This window comes from Hakea prostrata, chromosome 2 (genome assembly GCF_041222555.1).
Source record: "Hakea prostrata isolate BN-2017 chromosome 2, UWA_Hpros_2, whole genome shotgun sequence".
NCBI lineage: Eukaryota > Viridiplantae > Streptophyta > Magnoliopsida > Proteales > Proteaceae > Hakea > Hakea prostrata.
This window is the reverse complement of record NC_142601.1, coordinates 17,660,594-17,676,690: the sequence shown is the minus strand read 5'-3', so window position 1 is coordinate 17,676,690 and position 16,097 is coordinate 17,660,594. Positions and strand designations below refer to the sequence as shown.

General features: G+C 38.1%; 1 non-coding gene across 1 annotated transcript; it reads left to right on the top strand.

The window, feature by feature from the left end:
- Positions 1 to 2,782: 2,782 nt before the first annotated feature.
- TRNAP-AGG (transfer RNA proline (anticodon AGG)) lies at positions 2,783 to 2,854 on the top strand. The gene has a single exon. It is a non-coding gene; the product is annotated as a tRNA-Pro (tRNA).
- The last annotated feature ends 13,243 nt before the right edge of the window (positions 2,855 to 16,097 follow it).

Genomic DNA, 16,097 nt, shown 5'->3' with positions numbered 1-16,097 from the left:
GCCAACTCTATTTGGAATCCTTATATATCTGAGATGAGTAGTTGTGACCGCATCATGTGAGTAGTAGATGGCATATGGATCTCGTGATTATGGTCTTCAACAAAATCATGGCATTGATATTTTCCATTTTCCAATATCTTTATTCCTATATGAGCAAAATAGCCACTTCTCGTCTCCGCTTGAGGGTTGATGAGAATATTGTCTCCCTTTTTTGGCTGTTGATTACCTTGTTTACTACAAACAAATCGACTTGAAGTTATCATTAACTTATTTGTCTTGCTTGTATTTGAATATTCCCTTATGATGCTGAAACTTATTCTTTTTCCATAACTATTATAAAAAGCGTGTGCCTCATTGTCAAAAGCAAACTCCATGCCAATGCTAAGCTTAGTGTCATCATTACAACATATTTCAACATCCGGTGTAAAGTTTGATTTATCTATGGTTCACCTGAAAAATATCGAAATATAAAAAATTAACCTATTGCTCATCAAAATGGATATCACAAAACACAGATATAACAAAAATATAACGAAGTTAAGTTCTTTGAGTTGATTTGCTTTTACCCAAAAAAAAAAACAATTGCTTTGACTCTTTGAGTTTCGAAAATGGCAGTAAATCAAGAAATGCAGCATACTTTATACTTTTTCTCATTTTTAAAGTGAAAATGACACATTGAAACCCCACCGCAAACAAGATTTATAAGCAATAAAAAAGAGAAAGAAAATTTTCTCCTTGAAGAGTTGTGATCAATTTTTTCACAGTGACAAAATGAATGAAATTGTTACTTCACAAGAGTAGTAGTAGTCCTCCCACTAATAATAGAAGTATGATTTTTCTAAGGTCTCAAGTACACATCAGACTTAACAAAGCTATCTTTCACAACACATTAACCACCATCTCCTCTTTAAAATTGATCATGGAACTCCTTACTGTCAATAAATATTTAGTCATAAATGAATCAACCCAATAGGATCCCATTCAACTTTCAATCTTTAATAAAAACTAGATGGACAACCCAATCTTCTTTCTTCTTTTATTTTCTTATCACCACCCTTTGCTGTCTTCTTTCTTTCTCTCATTTTTTTCTTCCAAACAGCATCAAGGGAAGAATCATGAGAAAAAAAGGCTACACAATCGATTCTTTAGGAAGGTTTCAGGTCTCATTTTCAACCAAGTTGCAGACAGATTCAGTTTAAGAATTTTTTTTCTTCTTCTTGTTGGACTGAGTCTGTGATCTGAGATTGATCAAATTTGTAAAATAAGCAAAAAGGCTATAGGAGGCATGCGGAGGTTTCAGATGTCTCGTTGTCAACCAAGTTGCAAAGAGATTTCAGTTTCCTTGAAAAGGAAAAAAAAAAAAAAAAACCATTCGAGCAAATCCGTGGAACAGAGGATTAATTTATCAAATTCTCTCCCAATGAGCGGTGATTTCTCCTACGAAAGGGATTAATTTATCTTTCTCTGTTCTTTTTTTGGGAAAAAAAAAAATGAAAAAGCGAGTTGTTTGTGAAATTAAAAGTAACTGCAAGCGCACGGCATCGTGTAGCTGACGGGTCGATCTCAAGGAGATATGCCACTTTAGAATTAACTTGTTAATGATAATGCGAGAATGCAATGATTCAAATTTGTTAATTACTTAATTAAATTAAACGAATGGTCCTAATCCATACATCTAATGCGATCGAATTGAGACGAAAAATAAAGCAAAAAAATGCGAATAAATAAATAAATAAAAATAAAAAGGAAGTGATCCGAGTGTCAGCTCTGGATCTAGGGAAGGGGAGTATAATTATAATGACTTTGACCGTGGACCCTTAGCCGTAGCTTACAGTCCACCGATCGGGGGAACGGATATTAGAAAAAAAAAAATAATCAAAGCAATAAAAGGAAAGAGAAACCTTAACCAAAGAGAGACATGACTGTATGAATCTCTGATCAAGGACCCAGGGGAAGGGAGAACAATAAATAAATGATGAAAGTAAATTGCAGAAACTAAATAACATAGTAATAAAAGGAAAGAGAAACCTTAACCAAAGAAAGTCACGACTGTAGAAATCTCTGATCAAGGACCCAGGGGAAGGGAGAACAATAAATAAATGTTGAAAGTAAATCCTAAATTAAGAATATGGAGGGGTAGATAGAAGCGGGAATGGAAGGAGGAGAGAAGATTATTGAAGAAGGTTACTTGCGAATTGAACAAACGATTCAAATCTTAACCAACCCTAACAACCTGATCTAGATCTGCAATTGCTAGACCTAGAGAAAAACGAATCTTAAAACTTGAAACTTGAACTTGAATTGCATTACATAGAAAAATTAAACCTAACATTCAATCTATAAATTTAAATCTCACAAATGCAAGCAAAGAAACTAGAGAAAGCCTAAATAAACTAAAGAGAGAAGAAAGAGTGCTTCTGCTTAGTTTAGTGCTCTTAATAGGCAGCCCCATGATCACAGACTTACAGTCTAGTTTTAAGAGAGTTTTGTTTCATTTTGTTGCTAGGTCTAATAATGCTCATGCAGGCTACTTAACTCATGGAACTAGACTTTATGCTTTAAATAAGGTTTAGTGGTCTATCTTGTGGTGCCTCTATGCATTGTAAATAACTCTCTTTTATCCTCCAGATGCATTACTATGAAACGTCTAATATAAGTTATGTTTTGAAGGGAAAAAAAATTATAATTGTATCTCCATTACCATATAAAGAAAGTCTCCAAAGACTCCAAGAGAATTCGAAAAGAACTGTAGTTCTTAGTCGAAAATCAGGAGTAAGCATATGGGCATTTGGTCTAGTGGTATGATTCTCGCTTAGGGTGCGAGAGGTCTCGAGTTCAATTCTCGGAATGCCCCTTTTTTGGTTTAAAGTTAGAATTTTTTGACCAAAAAATAGAGATAAATTCTTAACCAAACCACCCTTTCAAAAGGACATTCCAATAATTGAGTAAGGGCCTGTTTGGTTATATGAATTCAGAGATTTCAAATCTGAGAATTATACTGTTTGGTTGTAAAAATCTCTAGATTTCATGAATCTAGAGATTCATCTTTTTACACTAAAAACGTGAATCTGTAGATTTATGGGTAAGGGGTGAAATCCAGAGATTTCAAAAAAGCTATAAATTTGCACATTCATAAAAATCACGTCGATCAAAAAGTTTTTTAGGATGAATCCAGAGATTTCATTCCACAACCAAACATTTAATTTTATAAATTATGACTCCATAGATTTGAAACTTAAAGACAACAGGAATCACTTAAAACTTTTCTTTGAGATAGGGCTTTTGAAGTGGCCAGCCTTAGCTTCCTCTCTTTCCTATTGGTTTATTTATTTATTTTTTACTATTTTCCCCTTTTCACCCCTTCACTTGATCTTTATGTACCTAATGGGATTTTTGTCTGCTCCGGTTTTGACGTCCTCCCGTTTCCCCCTGTTTTCCATTGGATTTTTGACATGTATTAAATTCTAATCCAACGGTTAAAAACATTTTAATTTTCAAAATGAGGAGTTGAGGTTGAACAAGCTTCTTCTTCCCTCTTCTTCAGTTTTTCCCTGTTGTCAGATCCGTTCGGCTGCCGCTGTTCTTCCATTTGAAGACCTTCTTCACCATCGTTCCTCATGATTCACGATTCACGATTATCTCCTCTTCCCTCTTCTTTGGTCTGTTTGGGCTGCCGCTGTTCTTCCATTTGAAGACCTTAGGTGCCATCGTTCCCCATGAATCACCTGATTATTTCCTACGGCTTCAAGCATCACCTCCACTTTAGTTGCAATATCAGAAGGTGAAGAAGTTCTGCAACTCTCGACCTCTCTACCAGGTAGACTCGCTTTTTCATTTCTTTCCCAAACAAAGAACAGATAAATGAAAACAACGGCTGATTCGTCCAAGATCTGCTCAGCCCTTAGATCTCTTGAAAAAGGACCTGCAAAATAAAGCGTCAGATGTGGCCAGACCGCTGGGATCGGGAGTCCACCTCCGAAGGCTAAGTTAGTTGATGAACTTAATCACAAACGGCTCTGCTAGAGCACAAAGCTAAGGAATGAATAACAAGAATATGATTCAGATAGTAAGCATCTGAGTGTTTTCGTCTGTCCCCACCTTATGGGTAGGTTGATGTCTTATATAGAGTGTACCTTTGAATCTTCTTCGTTGGATGTATTTGAGCCTTCTTCGGATAGTCGTTGGATCTTAACAGATAGATCCGTTGAGTGATAGACTTCTACTAGTTTGGACTAGTAGAGGACTCCTAGGATAACCCGACTGTTATCTGGTGGTTATCCATATGATAGCGATGATTGATAGCCGCCGAACTCTGCTAGCCGTCATTAGGTTAATTAACCTGCTCCAAAAGTTAGGGCGTGCTGGTGGCTGATTTAGTTTTCTTCCTCAGCAAGCTATCTCTTGAACCCGGCTCGCTCAGAAGCGAGTCGATTCCTTTTGTCTCGACCGGAGTCGAGGGTCGAACCAAGAATGAACCAAGTTCGATCATATTTTCTCCATATCACGAGCCCCCCAGACCAAGCGTTTGGTCGATCCCGAGGGCTTGGTTTTTAACTGGGTTCTTCGTCAAGTAATAGTCTTCGCATAACCCATTAAATGTCATTTCACATTTAATGCGGTTGTGTTGCTTTTCCCTTAAGCATTGTGAGGGTGCCACCACGCATCCTCTTGCAGTCGAAACTATCATGGCTCATGCAATCAAAACGATGGTTTCTGAACACCTGTTTTGGATTCGTGAGTTCAAACTTTCGAACCGTCTTCAAATCTCGATCGTTGATGCCAAATTAATCTCGATCGTTCACGTCCTCAAACACTCGTGCGGGTGCTTAAAAGCGGTTGGTTGTCTTCGTAGGTTTCATTCTTCATCTGGAATTTTGAAACCTCGTCGTCTACTTCGCGCCTTTACGATTCTTTCGTTCTCGAGCTCTCTGCCTCAGTGATTCAGTAAGTTTACTGTTCCCTTTGCAAAGTTTACTTTCTGTCTCCAGGTTTCTTTTTCTCTGGAAACCACAGTCAGACCTTTTAGTAATGGAAGATAGTAGGGTTTCCTCTGAGACTTCCCCTGTGCCTAGAGCCGGTAAAAGCGATAGTGGCAATGAGGCCTTTGTTTCTCTCCCCTTTGAGCAGTCGGATAGTGACAATAAAACCCTAACTGCTCTTTGGCGTGACTTCGCAAAAGTTAGCCAACAAAGAGTAGAAGAAAAAACTGAGACATCTTCTGCCCTTCCTGGGTCTGGACCATCCATGATTCCTAAGGTGACTGCCGAGTCTTCTAGGCATTCAAGACCCTCTACCAAATTCGCTGGTGGACCTGATTCTGTTGCTTCCTCCTATAATGAGGAGAATCTTCCCTTAGCTGTCCAGGGTTTTGACTTTCCCTCTTCGTACCATCTTAGGGCTCCCAAATCTAATGAGAGAGTCGACTCAACCTTTCACGATTATCTCCTTTTCCCTCTTCTTTGGTCTGTTTGGGCTGCCGCTGTTCTTCCATTTGAAGACCTCAGGTGCCATCATTCCTCACGAATCACCTGATTATTTCCTACGGCTTCAAGCATCACCTCCACTTTAGTTGCAATATCAAAAGGTGAAGAAGTTCTGCAACTCTCGACCTCTCTACCAGGTAGACTCGCTTTTTCATTTCTTTCCCAAACAAAGAACAGATAAATGAAAACAACGGCACACTCAAGAGTTGCCATCATACCTCACAAACCCGATTAAAGTAACTGTTAATTCACGTAGCTCATCACTCAATTATCATAGGATATCAATTATCATATATTGTTACGATTTGCCCAATAAAATCTCTCAATGCTTCATTTCTTTTTCTAAAATTTCATTAATTAAAAACAGAGAGAAATAGAATCTCAATAAGATGGTTGTTTATCATCTTAAGGAAAAACCATTTAAATTGTTTATATACTTATACCACCACATATTTGTTTATATTCCCAAATAAGTATGCCAAACAAAAATGTGGTTGAACTTGTTACAGTAGATTATCTGTTTTGGGTAAAAGTCATTTCCTTTTGTAGTTTTGCTTTGGCTTGAAATTGATGTATATTGACTGGTGCACTTCCGTTGTTGTCTCTTCCTTTTTCTAATTTCTTTTCTCTCTTCTTTTTTCTCGCTGCGAAGCATTGGTTATAACTTACAAGTTCTGGGATTGCTTACAGGTTGATAGCATTTATACTTTCATTTAGTTGTGTACTCCGCATGCCTCCTGTGAAGGTATTCTTCATATAGCAACTAGCCCATTTATGCTTAAATCCATATATACGGTCCAATCATGAACCATCTTTCAACTTGATAATTGGACCTTATTTGTTTCCATGCAGTCTCAAAATGTATTTCCTTATCATATTCATACATACATTTTTTCAATTCTACAAGGAAGCTTTGTCACACCCCACCCGCCGGTCTCGCTTACCTACCCGACCCGTGGGAGTGATCCGTCACAAGATCCACGGTTTTAGTCTATTAACAATATTAAATACAAATAAAGATAATCAAGAGCAATAAATGTTCAATAAATGAATTAAAGAATTACAGGAGTCCAAATACTCCAATAACAATATAAAATGAAAGAATAATAAATAAAAATGAATACAAGTTCAGCAGAAGTAAACAAAAGAGTTATATCAATTTCTTTCCAGTTTCCTTTTCTAAGGTTAAATAGTGTTTTTCATGAATCTCAAGATAGGGTGTCCTTCAGTTCTTCTCCATTCGTTGAGCGAACTGTCTAACCATTTTTTGTCTATGACCATCAATAGGTGCGATAAGTGCACTCCATGCACCCGCAGGAGCTCCCGCACAGGCTATCTCCATTTCCCACTAACGGTGCCACATCCTCTTCATACGGGATGGTTCCTTAATAGGAAACCAGTCCATCTTCCTGTACAATTCCTTCTTCTATGCAGGCTAATAAACATATACAAAATAAAGGAGTGAGTTCTAGAGAACTCAGTAAGAAACAATCATTGTAAAACCCAGCCCTAACCTTGACCCGGAAACCTTGTTATTTGTAGGTCCAGTGACCCGAAGTAAAGTAAGAAGTCAGCTTTGGGCCATCCCAGTGGAGGACTTGGTGTCTGGCTTTGAATCCATGAGAGTTGATGATGAAGTTCTATTTATGGAAACTGAATCTTGATGAAGATCGGATTAGTTGATGGACTTGGAGTGCTCTCTATCTTGGTGTGAAGGCATTTCTACCTATTAGGTAAGTCACTTGATATGTGTGCAAAACCCCTTTAGGATTGGATTTGATCTGGGCCTTCAATTCCCTGTTTTGGAATTGCTGCCTGCATTGGTCGACTGATTGGTCGACTGGACCAGTCGACCAATCCACTCGACCAATGGGTGCTGTCTTTGGCAATTAGGTCTTGCTTGCTCTATTTAAGTCCAATCTCGAGTCTACTTCGTATTTGCTGCCTCCAAACTCTTTGGAACGAACCAAAGACCTCTGCAAGTCATCTCCCTTGCATCCTTGGTGATTTTCTTGACGGATCTTCGTCAAAACTCTTCCTTTTTGCATCAAAGGTATGTCTACACTCTCTTCTTCTCCTCCATCTCTGTTTTTCTTTCCTTTTTGAGTTGAGACAGTAGAGGAGATGCTGCATTCTCTGTTGCAAACATCTCTGGACTTGTCTCTCATGATCATCCTAAGGATTAATGGCTAAAACAATGATCTTAACCATGATCATTGCAAGCTTTTGAAGGAATCATGATCAAACCATGATCTAGTCTTTGTTTAACTTCCGATTTGAATTCGATCTCCTTGGATCTTCTATATTGATCATGTTAGTAGTCAATTGCTGTGTTTTCTTTTCATGATCCATGATCTATCAATCTCTAGTTGTTTCTCTTCTACCATACCATGTTTTCTTCATGAATCATGATGGTTACATATATGGTAGGTTTTGTTTCCTTATTTATATTTATGCTTTTAAGCCTATTTCCTTGAAGATCTAAGTATGCTTTTCATGATACCTTTACCTGGAGCAATGATCCATTCTCCTATTGTTCTTGTCTTTGATTTCTATCTTGAATTCTTCAAGATCCATGGTTGATCTAATTATGGTAACTTTTTGTTTCCTAATTTGGATCTTGATGGCTTGATTCGATTAGTGTTTTGAGGTCCCCTATATGTTAGGATACTACTGATGTAGTTTACCCCTTGATTAGTACCCTTTTGAACCACCAAATTCGGATTTTATATCTTAAAACTCTGTTTTTTTAGGCTACTGTCTGCATTGGTCGTCGTTGATTGGTCGACTGGACCAGTCGACCAATCCACTCGACCAATGAGTACAGCAACTCCAGAATTGGTCTGTGTTGGATGTTTGGGTATCTTTTCTGTTAGGGATCTTTCCTAATATGTTGTATACACTTGTTTAAGACCTTCTTCTCAAGTTTGCCAAGATCTTACTTGATTTCTTAGGATTCCTTTGCGAGTTATAAAAGGTAAGGATGGTTACTTCTTTAACAACATAAATTGCATATCTTAGTTTCTATATTTGAATCTTGTTAATTTATTTCTTTAATTAGATTCTTATAATGTTATACTACTGTGGTACTATCTTGATATCAGTAGCGTTACTTATTCATATTGAATTGACTCATGTATGATTTACTTACCAATTATATACAAAGTGATTGTAATTATTGATTTCTTTCCATATATGAAGTTACCATATATGTGATGATATGAATTGATGCATGTGTATGCTTAAGTATGGTTTGGAAAGGAGAGGTGTCCTTTTGACACTTCTGTCCTTGGACTACTACGGGAATATTATGGGATGTTTCCGGAGATGCCCTCTGGACACCCTCCTAAACTGTTGGACGACATATCTAGGACTGTCTAGTAGTGTTTGGCTAGGATGTCCCGTTATGTCAGACCCTAATCGGAGGGGTATTGAGACCGAACGACCCGTGGTAGCAATGGGGATTCATGGGCACTCAAGACCGGTAACCAACCCGTGAGAGGACAGGAATCACATTGTGGGGGCCATTTATTGGTAGGGTTGCATATGGTTAGACTTGGGCTCACGGGCGCTCAAGACCGGTAACCAACCCGTGAGAGGACGTGAGAGCTTCCCGTTTACCATATGTGGATGATCAATAGGGTTGATGAGTCCGTAGTCAGGGACTATGAGGACTCTAGTGTGAAGGATACCGGAAAGGATCGAGGACTCTAGTGTGAAGGATACCGGAAAGGATCGTCAGGGACGAGGAATGGACGTATCTGGATCTGACTTGATGTAACTGAGTAGAAGACTTGCATTTGGCTAGGCTTTACCCTGACATGCGTCGGTACTTAGACCAATGGTGATGTGAGAGAGTGGTGACCTATACCCCCAGCCATGGAATGTCCCGAGGGATGCCGGACCCATTACCAACTGATGTTGAGTGATTGAGACCTTCCTAAAGAAGTACGGTGCTATGACTTAAAGCATGTCTGCCAATAGAGACCAGCATATATAGAGTTAGATTCATTCATTCATTGCTTGTCTCATACCATATTGCATTTATGTTTGTTCTGAAATCCTGCCATTTATGTTATTATGGATTTAACTGCCTTACTGAGTTTCTTTGAAACTCATTCCTTTATTGTACAATGTTTGTTAGACTATTCTGCAGGTACTGAATATTATGACGGCCCCTATGAAGAAGAGCAAGGAGAAGAGGCATATCTCCAGGAAGGTGATTGCGGTTACAACAATTACACTGAAGATCCCGCGAGTGGTTATGCTCCGTACGATGCTTAGTCCGACCATTGAGTGGAAGCGCCCTTGTGCTGTTTATGAGATTTATACTTATAGGGATGTTGTCTATAAAGTGGAGAACAATTTAGTTACCCATTGTACTTGTTACTGGGATTAGATTTTGTCTTGCTTATTCTCTTTTAGAACTACTTTTCCGCTGGTTGTAGAGTGGGATTTTGACTCACTTTACTTATCTGTTTTAGACACTCTGATTATATCTAGTACTCTGATTTATATATGATTCATTCTTTCCTTATTTGGATCTATGGTTTATCTTCCGCACTTTTACTATTATTGTTCATGATTATGTTATTGTATATGTGGGAGGTTGATTACTCGATACCTGATCTTCGGGCTGTGGATCACACTCTCGGGTATTACAGATAGGGAACCGGCTGGGAGGATGTGACAATCATAATTCCCATCAATTATCCAACAATGCCAAAATGCACAAATAATTTGAATGAATGCAAAGTATGAAAGATACTATGATTTCTAACTATGTAGGTCTTTAACAGTTGACATGCTTTAAGATATACACCAGCCCTCCTTTGAGTAGGTCTAGTCGCTCTGATCCGGCAAGGACTGGTTACCTCTGTAGGGATCTTGGGAAAAAGGGAAAGTCCACATCTGGCTCTCATTTCCATGGCTGGGGTTAAGTCAACACTCTCTTACCACAACCATTGGTAATGAGTACTGGCGCATGTTGGGGTTTCTAATCCAATGCAAGGTGATACTGGTTACATGTCTACATGAAGTCCAGATACATCCCCTATGGCACCAACCAACTCGGTTCAGTATCCTTCGCAACCTAGGAGAGAGAATCCTCACGGACTGGCTACCGTTGTTGGACTCCACTCCTTAACCCTATGATCATCCACATATTATTGGGTCGGATGCTCTCATGACTCCTCACGACACCCGGTCCGTTCCTTGGACGTCCATGAGCCCAACCCTAACATATGCAACCCTACCATTTACATGACTAATAGTGGACCAACATCACATCATTGTCATCACGGGTCACTCGGTTTCAATCCCCCTACCAAAATGGTAGTAGCATGTGGGGTACCTAGCCATGCACTTCTAGACTCTACCTAAGAATGTCATCAAATAGTCATGACAGTGCTGGAGACATCAGCAGGCATGTGTCCCATTCCACAGCGTTCTGATATCCCAAGCTAAGATATCCCAAAGGAATACCTCATCTATCAGAACCATATATTAATCGTTAACAATACATAACATTCATAATCAACAAAGTATATATGTAATCAAGACAAACAGTAGTAGTATAACAAGATTAGTATATAAAACATGACTACATCAATATATATAAAGAAATACTAATTCTAACAGACACTGGACTAGCATGTTCAAGTCTATTCAAAAGATAGGATTGAATGTCCTTACTTGCATATAAGTAAACTGTCCGTAAAAAGAGATCCGTTAACTATTACAAGACTTTCTTTTCAAACAGAGTATACCTAAACACAATGTTACAATATTATATGAGTTAATTGAATCAAAGTGAATTAGAACCAAAAGTCATTTGGTCACCGTTTACCAGCCGGTCGCTCGTACCGGTAGCTTAAGTTGAGCGACCGCCACTAGTGACCGCCCTAAAAACAGAGAGTTTCAATCGGAAACTCAGGCTTCTGATCACCCGTTTTCAATCCGGATTTCGAGTGATCATGGCCTAAGTCTCAAATCTAATACTCCCAAAGCCAAAGGGTGAAGGAATCCTAACAATTACCATCATTGGGTTACCCAGAACTCTCCCCTTGACTAGATTATCCCTTTCACGAAAGCAGGGTTTCATTTTCAGATGAATCACCTCAAGTAGATTGGAAAGAGAGTTACAATTGATCAAAAAGGTAACCACCATGATGAGGGGATGGGTTAACACAAAATTTAAAGACAAAGGAGATAAAGGATGAAGGGTGAATCCATTACCTCACTTCAGAAAGCCAGAAAAAGGGAAGGACTGATCTCCAGATCACTGCCAACACTTCAGATCCACTTTCGGAACTTCCTCGCAGCCGTCTAACCTCCAAAATTAGCAACCACGAATAAAATATTCATTACTTGGATGAGGGTTACCTTTTATAGAAGTCAAGGGGCAAAATAGGGCAAAAAATCCGAAAACAGATCGAGCGGTCGCTCTAGGCGGTAGCTTGGTTTGATCGACCGCCACCAGCAACCGCCCCCATGTAATTTGCCATACAAGGGTGCTTTTGCTAGGGGGTTGATATCCAAGTACAACCTAGCCCTAAACAAGAGATGGGGGAGATCTTACCTTCATTCCGGACATCTCTGAACAACACTTGTCTTCCAGAAGACAAACTACCAAGCAAGGCAGGCTCTTCAGACAAAGGATCCAGATCCACGGGTTCAGGGTATGGATCATGGACTTCTATCTGGACACTCTACAAACTTACCCGACTAGACCTTCGGGTTCTCGGACCTGAAATACGGATCTCGGATTAGAAATATGGGGGTTGTTACAAGCTTCATCCATCTTTCATTAAGTAACCCAGATGTTTAATCCCATTTTGCATTAAGTGCCAAGTACACAAACCATGCCATGTCCCAGAAAACTCTTCTAAAAAAGCTCTTGCCATTGCCGCATCTCGATATGTAAAAAATGTTTTAGGCTTCTTTTGTTCATGAGTTTCCAAGAAGATGTTAAATAACCATTTGAATGATTCAATTGTCTCATCATATAAAAGTGCAGCTCCAAATATTATGACTCCTCTATGATGATTAAATCTAGAAAAAAATACCAAATGGCTTATTCTCCTTGTTTGTACAAAAGGTAGTGTCAAAGGTAATGAATAATCTAATCTCATTCTCTTATCTGCCCAAAAAACATTAGCTATCAACTCCTCTTCATCCAATTGTAACCTATATATAAAAGAGGGATTTAGTCTGACTTGTTTATCAAAATAACTTAACAAACTCCATGCTTCACCATAACACAAATCATGCTGACGTTTACTACGGAGAAAATTGTAATGATCTATAGGTTTATAACACAGACATTGTCTCCCACCTACTTGCATACCAGGGTACTCAAATACAGCCTTAGTTTTAATTCCAAAATTTGGAGCCAACTCTATTTGGAATCCTTATATATCTGAGATGAGTAGTTGTGACCGCATCATGTGAGTAGTAGATGGCATATGGATCTCGTGATTATGGTCTTCAACAAAATCATGGCATTGATATTTTCCATTTTCCAATATCTTTATTCCTATACGAGCAAAATAGCCACTTCTCGTCTCCGCTCGAGGGTTGATGAGAATATTGTCTCCCTTTTTTGGCTTTTGATTACCTTGTTTATTACAAACAAATCGACTTGAAGTTATCATTAACTTATTTGTCTTGCTTGTATTTGAATATTCCCTTTTGATGCTGAAACCTAATCTTCCTCCATAACTATTATAAAAAGCGTGTGCCTCATTGTCAAAAGCAAACTCCATGCCAATCCTAAGCTTAGTGTCATCATTACAACATATCTCAACATCCGGTGTAAAGTTTGATTTATCCATGGTTCACCTGAAAAATATCGAAATATAAAAAATTAACCTATTGCTCATCAAAATGGATATCACAAAACACAGATATAACAAAAATATAACGAAGTTAAGTTCTTTGAGTTGATTTGCTTTTACCCAAAAAAAAAACAATTGCTTTGACTCTTTGAGTTTCAAAAATGGCAGTAAATCAAGAAATGTAGCATACTTTATACTTTTTCTCATTTTTAAAGTGAAAATGACACATTGAAACCCCACCGCAAACAAGATTTATAAGCAATAAAAATGAGAAGGAAAATTTTCTCCCTGAACAGTTGTGATCAATTTTTTCACAGTGACAAAATGAATGAAATTGTTACTTCACAAGAGTAGTGGTAGTCCTCCCACTAATAATAGAAGTATGATTTTTCTAAGGTCTCAAGTACTCATCAGACTTAACAAAGCTATCTTTCACAACACATTAACCACCATCTCCTCTTTAAAATTGATCATGGAACTCCTTACTGTCAATATAAATGAATCAACCCAATAGGATCCCATTCAACTTTCAATCTTTAATAAAAAATAGATGGACGACCCAATCTTCTTTCTTCTTTTATTTTCTTATCACCACCCTTTGCTGTCTTCTTTCTTTCTCTCATTTTTTTTTTCCAAACAGCATCAAGGGAAGAATCATGAGAAAAAAGGCTACACAGTCGATTCTTTAGGAAGGTTTCAGGTCTCATTTTCAACCAAGTTGCAGACAGGTTCAGTTTAAGATTTTTTTTCCTTGTTGGAATGAGTCTGTGATCTGAGATTGATCAGATTAGTAAAATAAGCAAAAAGGCTATAGGAGGCATGTGGAGGTTTCAAGCATCTCGTTGTCAACCAAGTTGCAAAGAGATTTTGGTTGCCTTGAAAAGGAGAAAAGAAAAAAAAAAAAACCATTCGAGCAAATCTGTGGAACAGAGGATTAATTTATCAAATTCTCTCCCAATGAGCGGTGATTTCTCCTACGAAAGGGATTAATTTATCTTTCTCTATTCTTTGTTTGGGAAAGAAATGAAAAAGCGAGTTGTTTGTGAAATTAAAAGTAACCGCAAGCGCAAGGTATCGTGTAGCTAACGGGTCGATCTCAAGAAGATATGCCACTTTAGAATTAACTTGTTAATGATAATGCGAGAGTGCAATGATTCAAATTTGTTAATTACTTAATTAAACTAAACGAATGGTCCTAATCCATATATCTAATGCGATCAAATTGAGACAAAAAAAAAGCAAAAAAATGCGAATAATAAATAAATAAAAATAAAAAGGAAGTGATCCGAGTGTCAGCTCTGGATCTAGGGAAGGGGAGTATAATTATAATGACTTTGATCGTGGACCCTTAGCCGTAGCTTACAGTCCACCGATCGGGAGAACGAATATTAGAAAAAAAAAATAATCAAAGCAATAAAAGGAAAGAGAAACCTTAACCAAAGAGAGGCATGGCTGTATGCATCTCTGATCAAGGACCAAGGGGAAGGGAGAACAATAAATAAATGCTGAAAGTAAATTGCAGAAAGTAAATAACGTAATAATAAAAGGAAAGAGAAATCTTTACCAAAGAAAGACACGACTGTAGGAATCTCTAATCAAGGACCCAGGGGAAGGGAGAACAATAAATAAATGTTGAAAGTAAATCTTAAATTAAGAATATGGAAGGGTAGATAGAAGCAGGAATGGAGGGAGGAGAGAAGATTATTGAAGAAGGTTACTTACTTGCGAATTGAACAAACGATTCGAATCTCAACCAACCCTAACAACCAGATTTAGATCTAGAATGATCTAGATCTGAAATTGCTAGACCCAACTTGAACTTGAATTGTATTACATAGAAAAATTAAACCTAAACATTCAATCTATAAATTTAAATCTCACAAATGTAAGCAAAGAAAACTAGAGAAAGCCTAAATAAACTAAAGAGAGAAGAAAGAGTGCTTCTACTAAGCTCTAAAACATGTTCTCCCTTGATGGAGTATGCTCTCCTTTTACAGAGTTTACATGGGATATGAATCTTGACAGAATTTGAATCAAACTCAGGGTTTCTATCTGACTCAACCAATTAGGATTTTGACGTACTAATCGGACTGAATTAGAGAGATCAACTGCACAATTCCACCGTTGGATTTGAGGATCAAGAAGTCATGAAGCTCTCCTCTTGGTGATCTTTGGGATTTGTTTTTGACTCGATTAAGGTAAGGATGGTTATCGCCATAAATACATAGGCTATGTGCTTATGCCTTGAATTTCATAACTTGGTGAACATGGTCTCTTTATTACTTTTGAACATCATAGGACTGTTATACATGCTTTAGAACAGTAGTATTGTGATTTCATATATTCTTGTTATAATGATTAATTATTATTGTCACTTATACTTATGATGAATCATTTCAATATTATGACTGAACTTCTGTTATGATGATGTATCAAATGTATGTGAGATGTTGGACTTGAGTATGTGGTTGCTTAGGTATAACTTGGGATTGGGGAGTGTTCTATTGACACTTTTGTCCTTGGGCATCGGAGGGAATAGTATGGGATGTTCTCCAAAGGTGCCCATCGACACTTTCCTAGGTTATTGGATGACATACATAGGATTGTCTAATTGTATGGCTAGGATTGTCCTTGTCGTATCAGACCCGAGTCGGAAAGGCATTGAGACCGAATGACCCGTGGTAGCAATGGGGATTCAGGGCGCTCAAGACCGGTAACCAACCCGTGAGGGGACATGAATCACATTGTGGGGGCCATTTATTGGTAGGATTGCATA